General features: G+C 33.0%; 1 protein-coding gene and 1 long non-coding RNA gene across 21 annotated transcripts in view; one reads left to right on the top strand and one right to left on the bottom strand.

The window, feature by feature from the left end:
- Positions 1 to 19,852, bottom strand: part of LOC127737537 (galactosylgalactosylxylosylprotein 3-beta-glucuronosyltransferase 3-like) — a 154,906-nt gene that overhangs the window by 23,412 nt on the left and 111,642 nt on the right. The window lies entirely within an intron of this gene.
- LOC127737539 (uncharacterized) lies at positions 16,062 to 19,695 on the top strand. 20 transcript variants are annotated; one of them, XR_007999671.1, is made up of 7 exons: positions 16,062 to 17,322; positions 17,373 to 17,407; positions 17,503 to 17,552; positions 17,601 to 17,940; positions 17,989 to 18,051; positions 18,102 to 18,345; positions 18,540 to 19,695. It is a non-coding gene; the product is annotated as an uncharacterized LOC127737539 (long non-coding RNA). The 20 variants fall into 20 exon arrangements; XR_007999672.1 differs by lacking the exon at positions 17,373 to 17,407 and having other exon boundaries at positions 16,062 to 17,274; positions 17,468 to 17,552; XR_007999668.1 differs by lacking the exon at positions 16,062 to 17,322 and having other exon boundaries at positions 17,337 to 17,552; positions 17,601 to 17,857; positions 17,906 to 17,940.

The raw sequence follows: 19,852 nt of genomic DNA, 5'->3' as shown, positions 1-19,852 counted from the left end.
TTGGGTTTACATTTGCTTTGTATACAAATACTTCAGATTATTACAGATGTTTTTTTTCTCTCAAAACAATAAAAAGAAATGTAATCTTAGCTACATTGATTGCAGTAATTTCACATTAAGCCATTGGAGACTATGGAATTTAAAAAAAAAAAAAATTGAGTTGTACTAAGTATTGTAAGCAGACCATTGATAAATTCCCCAGTAGGCTTGACATTCTTTTATGTTGACTTTTTATAAGAAAATTGGTAAAATTCATTGTTAAATGTAGAATTTTTTTTATCAATAATAAAATAATGGCTTTTTTATTGTAGTAAAATAAGTATTTGTTCTTTTGTTTTTATAGGAAAATAAGTATTTGTTCTTTTGTTTTTATAGGAAAATAAGTATTTGTTCTTTTGTTTTTATAGTAAAATAAGTTATTATATAAGTTGTTTAAAAATTCCAAGGCAAAAGTATTTTTCACAAATAAAAAGATTATATAAGAAATATTAATGTCAGGTTCCTTTTAAGATGAAGCTGACCACATCTGACATTATTCTATTTTACTGGTAGGTATGTTTTTTGTGGGACACTTAATATTACAAATTGATAAAATGATATTTAAAAAAGATGAAGATTAAGAGGTCAACATATTCAATGATAAACCACTGCCATAACCTAGTCTAGCAGTGTATGAATGAGTGGAGATATTTTGTTTACTGTAAATTTTGAAATTATTAATTATTAATGAGAATTAAAAGCAATAGGTGAGTATCGCAGTAATAAGAACTTGCATTCTGATATCTTATCTGTATGCAGATTTTCTGAAATCGCAATAATTAACCTCACTTTTTTTGTCCATTCTTCAAAAATCGCAATAATAAATGCACACAATAATTTCTGAATTTACAGTACATCAATGAAACCCAACAATGTCATTAAACAAAAATGAGCATTTAATTGGACAACATATAAATTCAAAGATTGATCATTCAATTTGAATAGAGGCAAGTTGTGAATGAAATTCCAAAGATCTGCAAACAAATCCAAATCCTTTAAAGACATAAACAATTACCATCAAGCTCTGGCAAAATCTGACCTCAGATGTACACATGAGTTCAACAATAAAGAGAAAGGCACAGACACTTCTTCAAGCAAACAATCTACACAATATATCAAAAACACAATATACCATACTATGACAAGATTATGAAGGAATTAACAAAGTAAACTAGATTAATTGTTGTTAGAAGGAACTGATCTTAGAACATACAACAAAAACATTGTTTCTAACATGTATTACAAACTTCAAACAAAATTATAACATTTTACATAGAAAGTGTGAAATACAAATCTCTGGGTGGTTTCTTGACATTTTTATTAATCCTGTTTTATTATTCATGACATAAAATGAACTTTATTTAAATTTAGATAAACATTTTGTTTTTGAAGTGTTCCAGGACTTTAATCCACTTGAAAGAAAGTTTTTATAGTATTAAGACATGTATAGAAGATAAACTATTGTCATCAGACCTTCTGTGTATATGTCCCTTGTCAACAAATCTCATGTAAATCCCATGTCAACTCTGGAAAATAAATTACTTCTGTTCAAACTTTTTGAAAGAAGTTTTGTTTTCAGCATGTATTGATGGGTTTTGCTGTGATACTGACAGTGAGTCACAGTAAAATTAAAGTACTGTTGTACTGTTAACTTACAAGTCATACTTTTAATCATTTAGTTTTATTCTCACTTAGCCTACAGGGCCATGTGAGCTTTTCTCATCACTTGGAGTCCATCTTCTGCCGTCAATCATTGTTCTTCAACTTTTATAAAAATCTTCTACTCTGAAACTACTGGGCCAAATGAACCAATCTCTACCTTACTTATCTTTGTGGTATCTTGTTTTAAAAAAAATGTGTCTGATGATCCCACTTGCCAACCAACATGGCCACAAATGATAACAATAGAACATGTGGGTAAAAAACAAGTATTGTCCATTTTCCTTTAAACAGTTATATTTAGAGAAAATCTGACACTGAGTCAAACATTTTCTGAATGTCATGTTCTAATTCTACTGTTCATTTTGACTAAAACTGTAGGAAGAAAATTTATAGGAGTCACATTTAAAAGCCAGGTGAGCAATACAGGCTCCCTGGAGCCTTTAGTTTAATATGCTGACTAAATGTTTCATAAATTTAAGTAAAACATTGACTGTTAATGGGTTTTGTTATTTTGTTATTTTGTTTTTGTTCATCTTTTTCATCTTTATCATAGATCTAGTTATTTTTCCCAACAATATCCTTTAGTATTTATCTCAGACAAAATTGAAAACAAATCAATAGAAGTTATGGCCCTACAGACTATTTATTGAAAAATATTACAGTCAAAATTGAATTTGGAAATAAAAATGGTCAAAATTGAGACATAATAAAGATGTTAACTTTCCTGGTTTTTGATTCTCAGCCAGTTGGACAGACAATGATAAATGATAAATAATATTTATAAAGATAATAGGAGATTGGGAAAACTTAGTTTGAATTTGTGACTTATTATTGTTTTATTTCTCAATAAGTTTGACACTCACAGGAGGTCTCAGTACTTAATGGGGATGAGAAGTTAAGAAAGCAATTAGTTGCTATGTTTTGTGCAAAATATTTCGAAATACGTGAGAAAATATAAGTTTGATAGTAATATCAGTGATTATCGATGATATAATATGAATAAAATGTTTCTTGAAAAGACATTTCTTTTTGTTTAAGACAAAAACCACCTGTCTATGGTTAAAACCTGCCTTATCATGGTTCTCCATGCTTTTAACCATGTGTTTTACTGAATTGCACCAACATCAACCATGTTACGTAGTCTGACCATGGTTATACTAACTTAGACCATGGTTTTATTCACACTGACCATGGTTATCTACATTAACCATGGTCACACCTTCACTGACCATGGTTAGATCTTTACTTACTTACTTGCATTTTCTCTTATATGAATCCTCAAATAAAGAAAGAAAATCTCCAAATTTAATCGGTTGAAAGAGCTAAACACAAAAAAAAAGTATCTGCAAAAAATAAGCTGTTTGTACAGTATAAGATGTCAAGAACTGACAGAGGGACTATACAGCTAATAAAGAAAGTGAAGAATAAACTATTTATAAACAAAATTCAATAAAGCTCTTAATGTCTAAAAGTAAATGTACATGTATATGTCTTTTCTTGTTCTACAAAACTCTTTTTGAGACAAACAAACCAATTAATCTGCCAATAGAAACTGAAGTGATCACAATAAATGTTGGACTGGTTCCCTCAGTGTTGATATTTGAAAGACTTATTGATTTTCTCCCTTTAATAAAGAGCAGATAAGTACCAGTGATGGATTAAGTCTGGGTTACTGAAGTAGCTAATATTGCCATAAAATGGTCCCTAAGGAAATATTTAAAAACAGCTAGCTTGTGCAGACATAATAAAAGCTCTGAGATATATTACTGTATAGAAAAGATATGGTCAAGTGGTCTGAAATTAGACTCTGTCCATCATAATAACACCAGAATGTCATAATTTACTTCTGTTGCCTACAGATCAACAATTCTGATATATGGATGAAAAACATATTAGTTGTCTGCTAGAGAATCTTGTCCAACAAAGATGTTCATTTTGTTTTTGTTGTTGTAAATTTTTGGGTAGCTGTCTAAGATAACCTTTATCTCTATCAAAAAAGACTTTCATTTACAAAAGTTAAGATAGAAATTGTTTCAGAAAAATTCTTTTGAGTAGATTTGTCTTTGACTGTATCAGGAGCAATCAAACTCCATCAAAGCACTTCACAGAACTAATTTGTTGAAGTTTTTTCTGCAAAAAGAATAAAAAGTTATTTAGTTTGGCCATGCATTGACAGGAAGTGTGATTTATTGTGTAAAGCAATGACATTAGTAGTACAGATAGATGAGTTTTTGATGGAGATTTCTGTCTGACCACTGATGACCAATTAGGTCCGTTTGATTTACTAATAGATGTAAATATTTGTAAATTGACCAAAGTAGAAAAGTAATTTGGCGTGTCTATAAAGTAGATTTATTGCAAGACATTGTGCAGGATAAATGGACACCAAGAAAAACTAAATATTTACACAGCTATGGGATTCAAGGTTCAGGTAATATATTTTATTCATAGATTTGTAAGTGGTCAGTTTGAGGTAAATGACTGTTTGGATTAGTTCTGCAGTAATTACCTATTCTTCATGAACATTTCATTAAAACGATATAAATAAATGAAGATGACTTATTATTAAAATAAGTACCATATTACGTGTATTTAGATTAATGTAAACAATAACTAGGTTTTTTTGTTGTTTTTTTTTTGTTTTTGTTTTGTTTTTAATTGGTTTTGTATAACATCAACAATTTAGTTCAAGAAGCATATGCAGTATCTTAAGTATCCACATACATGTTCAAAGTCAGTTGGAGGCCTCAGTGGCCAAGTGGTCTAAGTAGTCGATCTACTGTATCACTAGCCAGTCAACACTGAGGTTGTGAGTTCGAATCCCGCACAGGGCAGGTGCACTCGACTCCAATCACTTGTCTAGGATTGTGAGTTTTACTACCAAAGGTCGTGGTTCTCTCCAGGCACCTTGGCTTCCTCCACCAATAAAAACTGACCGCCACGAAATAGCACAATAGTGTTGAAAGTGGCATTAAACACCAATCAATCAAAGTCAGTTGTAACATTCTGATTGAAATTCAGTCATATAGTTTGGTGTGGAGGTGCACCTTTGAGACATTATTGATGTCACTTGATTTGAAGATTACATAATAGCTTCTATTTATAAATTGGTCACTAAAATTAGGCCTACATTTCACACTCATTGATTATGCTTAATTAAATTTCAAGGTCAGTGCTAATCTAAGAAACTAAATGATCATATCTTTTGTTTAGGGATACATCCATGCAAAATATAAGTTTCACACCAAAATCAATTCACACTGAAATGCATTATTTTTTAACATTTTTTAATATTTGAGTGTATGTCTTAAACATTAACAGAAAATCATTGATAAAAAGCCATTTGATGTTTTACAGTATTCAGTGGTTAATGTTAGTCTTGCTCACATAAGACATTATGATCAACAAGAATCAAGATTCAATATTTTTTTATTAAAGTTTCACCACTTGTAGAACAATCACATACATGTGCAAAAAACAATTTACATTAAATCAACATTAAAACATCATTAGCTTATATGATAAAACATATACAAGTGTTGTTATATGAAGAATTTTGAGAGACTATTAAAACAATTCTTTACATCATTCGAAAATCTATAAAGAAATATTTAAGATTTAATTACATTATTAGCTATTTATAAATAAGATACAAATGTACTTTTTCTTTAAGATATTAAGGCAGATTTTATGAACTTTTAATTTTCTGTTTTTAATGTCCTTAGACAGGATGTCAATTGTCATATCTTTTTATATTTTTTGTTATTGTCTCGCTGCAATGAAAGTCACAAAGGTGAGGCATGGCAATCTTATGCTGTTCTGATTAACATTGAAGTTCAGTCTGTGGTTACTAAAGTTGTTTTAGACATCAATAACTTTTTCCAACCTTAATGGAATTTTATGAAACTTGTACAGAAGCTTCTTTGTGATCAAGAGAAAGCATCTGGTCCAGCAAAATTTGGAAAATATTTGTTTATGTTGAGGATTGTTTATTGCTGTCTAGATTTCATCTGGGTTGATGTTTCATTGATGTATACCTAAATCTTATTTTATTCCTATTAATGAATATATTTCATTCAAAGGACAACAGTTTGATTAATTAACTGAATTAACCTTTACTACCTAACAAACTTTGTTTTAAAAGTTTAATATCTCGACCATTTTTAGCATCTTAATGTAATTGCACTCAGTTATTTTAATTTATTTGCATACTTCCATATTTTTATCAGGTTTGTTAAAGCCATGTTTTGACTTGCTAGTTCCATCAAATTTTGACAAATTTTGCATCATATTTCATGTCGTTGTCTGTTAAATTCATTAATAAAAATGGCATGGATTTCATAGAGGCAGAGCTAAACAATAATCGTTAATGATACGCAAGAATTTGTAATCAATAATTAGTTCTTTATCTTTTTACTGGGATCAAATGAGTGTTTTATCTTTTGGAATTTCTCATGATGATGTAAATAACAATGAATAAATCAGTACAATTGATTTCTGTGGTTTATGGTTGGTTATTGTTTTAACACCTTTAGGTGCAATCTTACGCATATTTCAAAAATTGAGGGAATGTCTAATTTTGTTGTTAAAATCCTTGAAATAGAGTAGCTAAAACAAAAAATGTGTATAGCTGATCTGAATAAGGTATAAAAATAACACCAAAATGCATTTTTCTGATCTTGCGAACTTAGCGTATCAGAGGTTAATTTAGCAGTTAATTAGATGATGAAATGGAGAGTTGCATTAAAGGGGTTCATCAAATGCTGTGAATAATATCTTTAAAGTTTTCATTAACAGAATGCCTCATTGGATGTTGATGGTTTCTAGACGACTAATTTTTTGTTACAAATGTATCTTTTAGCCAAATCTCAGGTTAATTGGTAAACACCCTGAACTCACTATTTGCACCTGAAAATATATAACCTAAGTTTGCAGTGGTGTAGGAGTAGACTTAAAAGAAGGGGAGGCAATATTCTGAAAGTGACAAGCATAAAGAATAATGAAAATTACTGGGTTTTTTTTCCCAGTATTCTGTCGATGTTCCATCTTTTGATTTTCCAAATTATGACAAATGCTTTGTTTTCCAGTATTCTGTCTATATTCCATCTTTGTATTTACCAAATTATGATAATTGCTGATATTTCCAAGCATTCTGTCTATGTCTATACCAATCGAGGACAATGGCTGTTTGCCATTCTTTACCAGGGTTCTGTCTGTGACTTTACTATCTGCAGACAATTGCTGTTGTTTCCAAGCATTAAAAAAATGGTCTAGGTCTATACCAATCAAGGACAATGGCTGTTTGCCATTCTTTACTAGGGTTCTGCCTGTGACATTTCTTACTGCAGACAATTGCTGATGTTTCTAAGCATTCTGTCTACATCTATACCAATCAAGGACAATAGGTTTTGCTATTGTTTTTTAGTGTTCTGTCTTTTACTTTACTATCTGAGGACAATTGCTGTTGTTTCGAAGCATTCTGTTTAGGTTTATACCAATCAAGGACAATGGCTTTTTTGCCATTCTTTATATTAATCAAGGACAATGACTATTGGCCATTCTTTACCAGTGTTCTGTCTGTGACTTTACTATCTGCAGACAATTGATGTTGTTTTCCAGTGTTTTCAGTATGTGTTTACCAATTAAAGGTTACATGTCCATCCAGTGTTCTGTCCATGTCATTTCCAAAAACTCAAAGATCCAAACATACCAAGTGAGGACATTGGCAGTTGCATTCTAGTGTTCTATCCATGTCTTTAGAACAGTGATTGTTAACATCAGCCCTTTATTAAATGTATGGTACACAAGTCTACTGAATAGAAATACATTAAATCTAATGGAATAGATCTTTCTCTGTAGAAAATCTTTACAGTAAACATTGAATTGACCAAATTCTGCTTAATTTGTTTCATTTATTGGGTCATTAATAATAAAATTCGTAAATCAAAATTATCCCAAAGGTTATTAGTCATATTACAAATAAAACCATATAATTTAATGTAACAATTATCCTAGTTATCCATTAAATTCATTAAACAAATTGCTTTTTTATTGTAAATTGAAAAAAAATAAGAATTTTATTTGTATTTCCATTCAGTTAGTTTGATTCATACATTTAAAAGCAGTTTTTTCCAGCATTTTACAACCAATCTAAATTACTTTTTTGTTATCTCATAAAAGTCCAATTAGAGGAAATATGAGTTCAGTCTGAAATATGCTATTTTGTTTGCTGCGTCCATTGTAGCTTGTTACTTATGGTTTTTATACGACCGACAGCAAAAAATTTTTTGGGATCATATAATGGTATGATGTCGTCGTCGTCCGAAGACACATTTGTTTCTGGACAATAACTTTAGTTTAAGTGAATGGATCTCTATGAAATTTTTTTAGAAGGTTCAATACCACAAAAGGAAGGTTGGGATTGATTTTAGGGATGATGGTCCCAACCGTTTAGGAATTAGGGGCCCAAAAGTGGCCCAAAACAAGCATTTATCTAGTTTCAGGACAATAACTTATGTATAAGTATTTCAATTGCTCTGAAATTGTACCACAATGTTTAATACCACAAGTAGAAGGTTGGGATTTATTTTAAGGGTTATGGGGCAAACAGTTTAGGAATTAAGGGCCAAAAAGGGGCCAAAAACAAGCGTTTTTCTAGTTTCCGGACAATAACTTGTGTGTAAGTGTCTCAGACATTGTACCACAAACTTCCATATAACAAAGGGAAGGCTGGGATTGAGTTTGGGGTTCATTTCCCCAAGCATGTAGGAATTAGGGGCCAAAAAAGGGCCAAAAACAAGCATTTATCTAGTTTCGAGACAATAACTTGTGTTTAAGTGTATGGATCTATCTGAAATTATACTACAAGATTCCATACTACAAAGGAAGGACTGGGATTGAGTTTTGGGGTTATTGCTCCAAGGGAGGTTTCAATAAGTTGGGGGGGGGGGGGGGATTTTTTGTTTACAATTTTTTTAAAGGATTCATATTTTTTTTTCCAAATTTTTTAAATTTTGAATTTTTGAAAAGTTTGAAGAAGAAATCTTCAATTGCACAGTATTGCGCAATAGATTTGTAAGACCTTTGACCATATTTATTTTGTGTCAGAAACCTATATTATGTCAAAAATTTGATCACAATCCAAATTTAGACAGTATCAAGCTTGAATATTGTGTCCAAATTTGCCCCAACTGTTCAGGGTTCGACCTCTGCGGTCGTATCAGGCTGCGCTCAGCGAAGCATTTTATTACACTTATAACACTATTGCAGGTTTCATACTGTTTATAAACATTGACAAGAAAAACTCAGAGCTAAAAATCAAACAGTTTAAACAGAGCTGTTAAACAGGGATAAATTTATGTAATAGGATTTTGATTTCTGCTGATCACAAAGAATTATATATATTTATGGGATGGATTCTTTTTGCCGAAATTTTTGTAGGTTACTGTGATTTTACAAATAAAATCAATAGTTACATAAAAAAATATTTGATTTTAAAGTTGATAATAATAGTTTTAATAGAAAGTTTTGATATAAAGTGAATAAATGTACAGTAGACATCAAACGTTATCTTATAAAAACATATTAGTTGTTCCTTGTTGCAGACACTCCATTAATTTCCTGACTAGTATCAATTCATCATGATATATATTTATGTAATCTAGAATTTTGTTTGTCATATTGAACACACTGTCATGCTTCATTTGGTTTTTAAAAAAATGAAGAAAAAATTTTCAGACAACTTCTTAGTTAGTGTGATGAAGCGATAACATTCACCATACCGATCAATGTATATAAATGTAGGACATGAATTAATGGAATGTGTTTTTTAATCCTTTTATTGAAAAGATGATCAACTTGAACTAAAGGAGATGCAGGGTAACCACCAATATAACAGCAACCTAACAACATGTCCATATTTAATTGGTCCTCATAAAACTTAGCCCATTAGAATTGTAGCCTTTTAAAAAATTACTGTCCTCCTAAACTGATTATCTGTTTCCTGGAGAGAAATCCTTAAGATGCTTATTTAAAAAGAAAGTATACATCAGACTTTTATTTTCTGTACAATTGGTGACACATCTGATTCGTTTTATTACCCAATATGTATTGACCAATCACCCAAGTTTTTTGTAATAAAACAAAACCATAGATCAGTCATTAATTATTGAAGAAACTTTTGAACTTTTTAGTGGATAAAAAAAAAAATCTGTTGATGTTTGAGGCTTTGAAAAATACTAGTGTCATTATTGTTAACTGAGCTGCTCTTCAGGTATAGGTATTTTATCTTCAGGTATAGGTATTTTATCTTCAGGTATAGGTATTTTATCTTCAGGTATAGGTATTTTATCCATGTGTTGGAGAATAAAAAGTTTATGTATGCTTGAAATATATAATAAGATAAAGCACTATTTTTTTTCCTTGGATAAAAGAAAAATATAGCAAAGGCCCTTAATTTTTAGTACACAATAAGTATTTGTTTGATTACAGTTATGGAATTAGAAATTTAAGAAATTTTCATCAAATCATTGTATAAAACTTAAAAGATATTTTCTGTTTGCTAAATGTGATTGTTCAAGAGTTTTAAGAAATCTATTAACTGATGATCTCTAACTCAGGGGCAAATAAATGAATGCTCATAAGCCTGTTAAGGATGTCTGTTGGTTTCTCCTGAAGCATTCATGTAAAAACTTTAAGGAAGCAAGGAGGGTACAATGAATATTCCATTAAAATCTATTTCTACCATGCAAGGTAATGAAAATTCATAGAAAATCTATAAAAGCGAGTGAGTGCATTTCTATTGTTGCCACAAATAAATGTATATTATACATATATAATTCGTCTAAATAACAGCCAAACAATGTTAGATCTGTAAATTTGAGGAAGTAAATTTTTTGTTCTTCCCTGGCCGGGATTCGAACTCATGCTACTGAGATATCGTGGCACCAAATCGCCTTGCACTATGCATGACGCGCTTGACCACTCGACCACCTAGGCTAGACAAAAAATCAAGCTTTCAATGGCCAGGTGTTACCTTTCCTTGTCAGTTTTTACCCCTGTCAATGTGCATTTTTCAACCATGGTTAAACCATGGTCAACTGTGGTCAACCATGGTCTAATGAAGATGGACCATGGTCAACCATGGTCACAAAGGGGAAAACCATAGTTGACCATGGTTTAAAGCACATCCAACCATGGTTTGACCATGGTTATCAATAGTTAGCGATGGTAACCATGGTCAACCATGGTTGCATTTTGACAGGGGTATCTAGCATCGTAACACAGTACATGATATATGAGGCATGAAGATGGAATATTACAGATCAGCTGAAATATCTATTGTAGAGGATCTTACATATTAATGTAGGATGCAGTCACAGAAATAATTATATTATAAGTACGTCTGAACCAGTGACAACTCTATGACAGATTTGATCCATGGGATCACCAGTATATATATATACCAGGGTAAGCCAGGCTTCTATGTTGGTTTTATATACCTTTGTATTTAAAGACTAAAATAAAACCAAACAAAAATAGTTTGAAATCCTAATTATAATCAATTGAAAATATATCTGTTTTAGATCTTTATCAGAAAGCAGATTTAAGTTTTGTTTGTTTAACATTGTTTAAACTGTTAAATATCATAATTTGTAATCAATTTCTGATACAATTTTTCTCTCAAATATCAAAATTATCTGTCCATCTGAGGTTAAATAAATTTGGACGTGTGCAATTCAAAATGGTTAGAAAAACTTTAGTCGGGTGGGAGAATTTTGGTTATTAATCTTAGGCTTATTTAAATGTCTTGATTTGAGATTGGCTTTGAGTCGGAAGCGTTTCACGACATACTTATGATATCCCATATCAGAGGTTCATGACCATGGTCGAGTTGAGATTAAATCTAAATTCTTCAGCCAAATGAAGATTCGATTCCACAGACCTTACCTGAACAAAGATTTGATTAGAACGATTGGAATTAATTTGTGTTTGATGTGTGGTATTTACATGAAAAATGATCTAATACAGAGGTAATTTGATTTCCTTACCTGCTACCTGGCAGGTGTCTTTGATGTATGTTAATTAAAGGTGAGTCGGACATTGCAAGCTATCATGATAGACCATTCATTGTATGATAAAAAAAATTCTGGAAGAAATTGACAAAATAGGAAAAACATATTTTTGGTAGATTAAACTCTAAGTATAGCTTACAACGTTTTTTGTCAAAAAGACCTGATTATTGGTAATAAATATAGGTATATTGTATATCAGTTTAATTGCTTGTCAAAAGTTGGTCAGTGATATATCCAGGGTCATCTTTTTTACAAGTTGGTCAGTGATATATCCAGGGTCATCTTTTTTACAAGTTGGTCAGTGATATATCCAGGGTCATCTTTTGTACAAGTTGGTCAGTGATATATCCAGGGTCATCTTTTGTACACAAACAATGTATCAAAGCTACAATATAAATCTAATGGTTACTTTTTTTCTCAATTGAAAACTTGAATGGTTTTACACTAGTAATTTTTGGGGCCCTTTATAGCTTGCTGTTCGGTGTGAGCCAAGGCTCCGTGTTGAAGACCGTACTTTGACGTATAATGGTTTACTTTTATAAATTTTGACTTGGATGGAGAGTTGTCTCATTGGCACTCATACCACATCTTCTTATATCTATTTAACTTTGATACAATAAATATGATGACCTCTAATCAAATGACCTGACATACTCTCCTTCTGTAATAACTAGGCTAGTCATAATTAGGTGCTTAGATGGTAGTTTATGCTTTAAGATCCCCTTTCATATGATGAAAAGCTGTGATTTGTTGGATTTTTATAAAGAAAACTGTTCCCTCTAATCACAATAAAGATTTACAGTAAAACTCAGTCAAGTCAGATGATTTTGTTCATCTATTTATCTAACTGGTTAACATAACAGTAAATGAATGAACTTCAATAACAAACAAAATTCATAATTAGCCAGCATTGTACTTTCATTCTGTCACTATGTGAGATCGACTTTTCAGTAACATGTGAGTTGTGTTGCATGGAAGCTGATGTATCTGTATATCAAATATCAAGGCTCTATCACAATAGAAATGTTCCCACGAGGCTCATTTGAAGAATGTTCCCATAAAGTAGCCCATGTCTGTGGACACTGATTTTTAGAATATTCTTTTATCATTACTATAGTACATTTGTTATTTTCTATTCTGAAGGACTAACTGTTAAACAACAGCTAATGTTATATCCACACTATATTACTGACCAGCGGTACGGCAACAGCTAATGTCATATCCACACTATATTACTGACCAGCGGTACGGCATAAACAACAGCTAATGCCATATCCACACTATATTACTGGCCAGTGGTACGACAACAGCTAATGTCATATCCACACTATGTTACTGGCCAGCGGTACGGCATATGCTATAGGCAACACCCATCAAAATCTGCTGTACACAGTTGCAAAGTCCATTGCATTGAACTGGCAATCTGAAACCAGGACAAAATATTGATGCTGTACACATTTGCAAAGTCCATTGCACTGAACTGGCAATCTGAAACCAGGACAAAATATTGATGCTGTACACAATAGCAAAGTCCATTGCATTGAACTGGCAATCTGAAACCAGGACAAAATATTTATGCTGTACACAATAGCAAAGTCCATTGCATTAAACTGGCAATCTGAAACCAGGACAAAATATTGATGCTGTACACAATAGCAAAGTCCATTGCATTGAACTGGCAATCTGAAACCAGAACAAAATATTGATGCTGTACACAAAGTCCATTGCATTGAACTGGCAATCTGAAACCAGAACAAAACATTGATGCTGTACACAAAGTCCATTGCATTGAACTGGCAATCTGAAACCAGGACAAAATATTAATGCTGTACACAATAGCAAAAACTAAAGTTTTAATAACAATCTGAAACACAGATCCTCTTGTATCTACCAAACCAATAGCCAGTAACAGGGTGTGATATCACTTCTTCTCCAAGTTCCAACCCTCTCATCTTAATCTGGCAACACTTACATTTGGTAACATCAATTATTTTTATTTTTTTTATTTTCTTGTCAATCTATAGTGTTTAATGGAAATCAAATATTGAATTGAAATGAAAATGAATTTACAGAGCATTGTGAATGTGTTAACTTAGTAACACTTTCTGTTGCATAGTCACCAGTATCAATAATAGATATGAAAGTACCGATATGATAAATTTGATGTGAGATGAGGCAATAAATCATACTGGTGATTTATTTCACTTGTCCCAAGAGTTACTATAGCTGATTATTGATTACGTCATTAGTTCATTAACATTTATTTAATGTCACAGTACAGGGTACATTCGTATAAATCTTAACTTTGAATAGGTTTATACTGTTGTCATTCAAACTAGGATGCCAGTCTATTACAATGAAGTTGTAGAGAGTGTGAATTTGTCCGGTCTGTCCAACAGCATGACATCACTTTGTTGTAGCTATGTTAGTGTCATCCTTATTTGTCAGATCCACTTTAAATTTGAATGAAATTTTTGAGTCATCAAACCGCATGTACATGAATGTCAGTTCAGTAATCAAACAAATCCTAAACGGGGAACCTTTGTTTTTGGGGGAGGGACTTATAAACATATCTCATATTTACTCTTGTTGCCAAGATAGCACCTTAGGTTTTTATCAGAACCTCTTCAAATTTATATGAAGGTTTCCACTCATCAATGCCAATGGACATTAAACAAACTTCAATTAATCCACACATCAAAATATTGGATGAGTTCTGTAATCAGTAAAACCTTAAGTGGGGGACATCTTTGTGAGAGGGAGGCTTGTGTTGGTGTGGGGTATGTAGTGGGGGACATCTTTGGGGAGGGAGGCTTGTGTTGGTGCGGGGTATGTAGTGGGGGACATCTTTGTGAGAGGGAGGCTTGTGTTGGTGTGGGGTATGTAGTGGGAGACATCTTTGTGAGAGGGAGGCTTGTGTTGGTGTGGGGTATGTAGTGGGGGACATCTTTGGGGAGGGAGGCTTGTGTTGGTGCGGGGTATGTAGTGGGGGACATCTTTGGGGAGGGAGGCTTGTGTTGGTGCGGGGTATGTAGTGGGGGACATCTTTGGGAGAGGGAGGCTTGTGTTGGTGTGGGGTATGTAGTGGGGGACATCTTTGGGAGAGGGAGGCTTGTGTTGGTGTGGGGTATGTAGTGGGGGACATCTTTGGGAAAGGGAGGCTTGTGTTGGTGTGGGGTATGTAGTTGGGGACATCTTTGGGAGAGGGAGGCTTGTGTTGGTGTGGGGTATGTAGTGTGGGACATCTTTGGGGAGGGAGGCTTGTGTTGGTGTGGGGTATGTAGTGGGGGACATCTTTGTGAGAGGGAGGCTTGTGTTGGTGTGGGGTATGTAGTGGGGGACATCTTTGTGAGAGGGAGGCTTGTGTTGGTGTGGGGTATGTAGTGGGGGACATCTTTGGGAGAGGGAGGCTTGTGTTGGTGTGGGGTATGTAGTGGGGGACATCTTTGTGAGAGGGAGGCTTGTGTTGGTGTGGGGTATGTAGTGGGGGACATCTTTGTGAGAGGGAGGCTTGTGTTGGTGTGGGGTATGTAGTGGGGGACATCTTTGGGAGAGGGAGGCTTGTGTTGGTGTGGGGTATGTAGTGGGGGACATCTTTGGGAGAGGGAGGCTTGTGTTGGTGTGGGGTATGTAGTGGGGGACATCTTTGTGAGAGGGAGGCTTGTGTTGGTGTGGGGTATGTAGTGGGGGACATCTTTGGGAGAGGGAGGCTTGTGTTGGTGTGGGGTATGTAGTGGGGGACATCTTTGTGAGAGGGAGGCTTGTGTTGGTGTGGGGTATGTAGTGGGGGACATCTTTGGGAGAGGGAGGCTTGTGTTGGTGTGGGGTATGTAGTGGGGGACATCTTTGTGAGAGGGAGGCTTGTGTTGGTGTGGGGTATGTAGTGGGGGACATCTTTGTGAGAGGGATGTAGTGGGGGACATCTTTGGGAGAGGGAGGCTTGTGTTGGTGTGGGGTATGTAGTGGGGGACATCTTTGTGAGAGGGATGTAGTGGGGGACATCTTTGGGAGAGGGAGGCTTGTGTTGGTGTGGGGTATGTAGTGGGGGACATCTTTGGGAGAGGGAGGCTTGTGTTGGTGTGGGGTATGTAGTGGGGGACATCTTTGTGATAGGGAGGCTTGTGTTGGGATGGGGTATGTAGTGGGGGACATCTTTGTGAGAGGGAGGCTTGTGTTGGTGTGGGGTATGTAGTGGAGGACATCTTTGTGAGAGGGAGGCTTGTGTTGGTGTGGGGTATGTAGTGGGGGACATCTTTGGGGGAGGGAGGCTTGTGTTGGTGTGGGGTATGTAGTTTTGGACATCTTTGGGGGAGGGAGGCTTGTGTTGGTGTGGGGTATAAAAAAAAGTTAAATCACAAAAATACTGAACTCCGAGGAAAATCCAAAACGGAAAGTCCCTAATCAAAGGGCAAAATCAAAAGCACAAACACATCAAACGAATGGACAACAACTGTCATATTCCTGACTTGTTACAGGCAATTTCTTATGTAGAAAATGGTGGATTGAACCTGGTTTTATGTGAGCCTGATTAATGCTGTAGGGAACAAATTAGCTGAAAGATATACAGATTTCTGGAAAAATAGTCTTTTTAATGACCAAGTTAACCCTAATGGAAACAAACTAAGAACATACAGAAAATAAAAAAAATGATTACAAATTTGAAAATTTTTTATTAATAGATTTAGACTGATACATGATATCTAATTTTATTAAAATCAGAATAAGTAATACTAATAGTAATCTAAATATTGTACAGGGTCAAGACACCGTAAAATTACCTCTGGAAACAAGATTTATGTCCCCTCTGTAAAAATGGGGTTGAAGATGAATATCATTTTGCTTAAAAATGTCAAATTTTAGAAAAACGTAGGCAAAAACTTTTTCAGGAAGTAGATAGTATAGGTCCATCTTTCAACAAAATGTCTGATGAGGAAAAATTTACATTCATGTTTACATTTAATGAGTACGACATAACTAAAATTATTGTTAAGGGGTTAATGATTTATATGTACTAAGAAATAGCCTAGCTGATGATTTATATGTACTAAGAAATAGCCTAGCTGATGATTTATATGTACTAAGAAATAGCCTGCTGACAAGAAAAACTAATTATGTAATACAAATTTGTGATTATTTTCTATTTTTCATATATATTTGTTATGTTATATTTTATAAGAATAGCATTAAGAATATTGTATTTTTACTTTCAAATTTGCAAAAGTATCACCTCCTCCAAAATATCTAAACAAACGAGATACTTATATAATATGAATGTTGCTTTAATTTAAATATTGTATATTTGTAAATATTGTCATGTTTGTCTTGGTAACAATCCAATATTTGGATTTTACACCAATAAAATGATTTGATTTGATTTGATTTGATTTGTGAGCTTGCTATATTAAGGTTAAGTGTAGGTGTGTATGATATAGATATGAGGTCCATGCACTAGGTATTAATTTGTCGTTCTCTTTGTATAGATATGAGGTCTATATACTAGGTATTAATCTGTTGTTCTCTTTGTATAGATATGAGGTCCATACACTAGGTACTAATCTGTCGTTCTCTCTTCGTATAGATATGAGGTCCATACACTAGGTATTAATCTGTTGTTCTCTTTGTATAAATATGAGGTATAAATACTAGGTGTTAATCTGTCATTCTCTCTTTTAGATATGAGGTATATATACTAGGTATTAATTTGTCGTTCTCTTTGTATAGATATGAGGTCCATACACTAGGTATTAATCTGTCGTTCTCTCTTTGTATAGATATGAGGTCTATATACTAGATATTAATCTGTCGTTCTCTTTGTATAGATATGAGGTCCATACACTAGGTATTAATCTGTTGTTCTCTCTTTGTATAGATATGAGATCCATACACTAGGTATTAATCTGTTGTTCTCTTTGTATAAATATGAGGTCCATACACTAGGTATTAATCTGTCATTCTCTTTGTATAAATATGAGGTCCATACACTAGGTATTAATCTGTCTTTCTCTCTTTGTATAGATATGAGGTCCATACACTAGGTATTAATCTGTTGTTCTCTTTGTATAAATATGAGGTCCATACACTAGGTATTAATCTGTCTTTCTCTTTGTATAGATATGAGGTCTATACACTAGGTATTAATCTGTCGTTCTCTTTGTATAGATATGAGGTCCATATGCTAGGTATTAATCTGTCGTTTTCTTTATATAGATATGAGGTCTATATACTAGGTATTAATCTGTCGTTCTCTCTTTGTATAGATATGAGGTCCATACACTAGGTATTAATCTGTCGTTCTTTCTTTGTATAGATATGAGATCCATACACTAGGTATTAATCTGTTGTTCTCTTTGTATAAATATGAGGTCCATACACTAGGTATTAATCTGTCGTTCTCTCTTTGTATAGATATGAGGTCTATATACTAGGTATTAATCTGTCGTTCTCTTTGTATAGATATGAGGTCCATACACTAGGTATTAATCTGTCGTTCTCTCTTTGTATAGATATGAGATCCATACACTAGGTATTAATCTGTTGTTCTCTTTGTATAAATATGAGGTCCATACACTAGGTATTTATCTGTCGTTCTCTTTGTATAGATATGAGGTCTATACACTAGGTATTAATCTGTCGTTCTCTTTGTATAGATATGAGGTCCATATGCTAGGTATTAATCTGTCGTTCTCTTTGTATAGATATGAGGTCTATATACTAGGTATTAATCTGTCGTTCTCTCTTTGTATAGATACAAGGTCCATGCACTAGGTATTAATCTGTCGTTCTCTTTGTATAGATATGAGGTCCATACACTAGGTTTTAATCTGTCGTTCTCTTTGTATAGATATGAGGTCCATACACTAGGTATTAATCTGTCGTTCTCTTTGTATAGATATGAGGTCTATATACTAGGTATTAATCTGTCGTTCTCTTTGTATAAATATGAGGTCTATATACTAGGTATTAATCTGTCATTCTCTTTGTATAGATATGAGGTCCATATGCTAGGTGTTAATCTCATTCTCTTTGCAGAAATTCTCTCAGGATTTTCTCTTGGTCTACAGATTTTTTTTGTCTCCTCTGAAATGTAATGGTTGCTTCAAATGTTAATGAATTTGTATGGGTTAATTGTATGTATTCTGGGGGATGTAGAGTAGTGGTTGAGTATTTGTCAATTTTTGCTTTTTGATGCTTATTTTTTGTTAACTTATATTGTTGGGTAGCTGTCTCATTTAGTGTTCACTCCACATCTTCTTTTATTTTATATGTTTATTTTCTTGTGAGTCTTGTGTAGGAATTACATTAATTTATTGAAATAAATGCACAATTATACCCCAATGGAGTTGATGGCATACATGAAATTTAACAAAATAATACAGTACATAATACATCACAAAAGTAATAGAATACAAGACATGAATTTTATATATGTACATATTATGCAGTTGTCGAATCCACTCTCCTCGGTGACCAGGACTTTTTAATAAATGGAGAAAAATTAACCGCATAACTGAAGGACATGAACTAGACATAAAACTAATTTATCAAAGTTATCCATATCATCTATATTTGAATAGATATTTTTAATTTTCTGTAAGAATTCAAGTCTCAAGTTTTCATTTTGTGTACATTTAAATAAGAAATGATCTTCATCATCTATTTTATTTAAAGAACAATTTTGACATAAACAAATAGCATTATTTGTGTTCTAATACTATTAGAACCCTTTTTTATCTGTCTAAAAATTTACCAGACAACGATCACATTAACAACACTCTGATGTGTTGATCAAACCTATCATTTACACATCAACTTAATTTCTATATAAGAAAGTAATTTGATTGTTATTTTTTATAAGATAGCACATTGATGTAAATTTTATATTAAATTTTTACTTTTAAAAGTCTTTTGTTAATATTTTGTTTATGACTGAAAAAAAGTATTTTTGTTCATTATATTGCTTGTTAAAAAATATTTTTGAAGTCATGGAATTTGTACCAGATTATTTTAATATGTCTATATAACATTTAACATTCTATCCCTGTGTTTTATTTAGTGTCAGTTGTGTTTCCATAATAATT

This window comes from Mytilus californianus, unplaced genomic scaffold, assembly GCF_021869535.1.
Source record: "Mytilus californianus isolate M0D057914Y unplaced genomic scaffold, xbMytCali1.0.p SCAF_4, whole genome shotgun sequence".
NCBI classification, from domain to species: Eukaryota; Metazoa; Mollusca; class Bivalvia; order Mytilida; family Mytilidae; genus Mytilus; species Mytilus californianus.
Note: the sequence above shows the minus strand (reverse complement) of the source record. Positions and strands in the feature narration are given on the sequence as shown.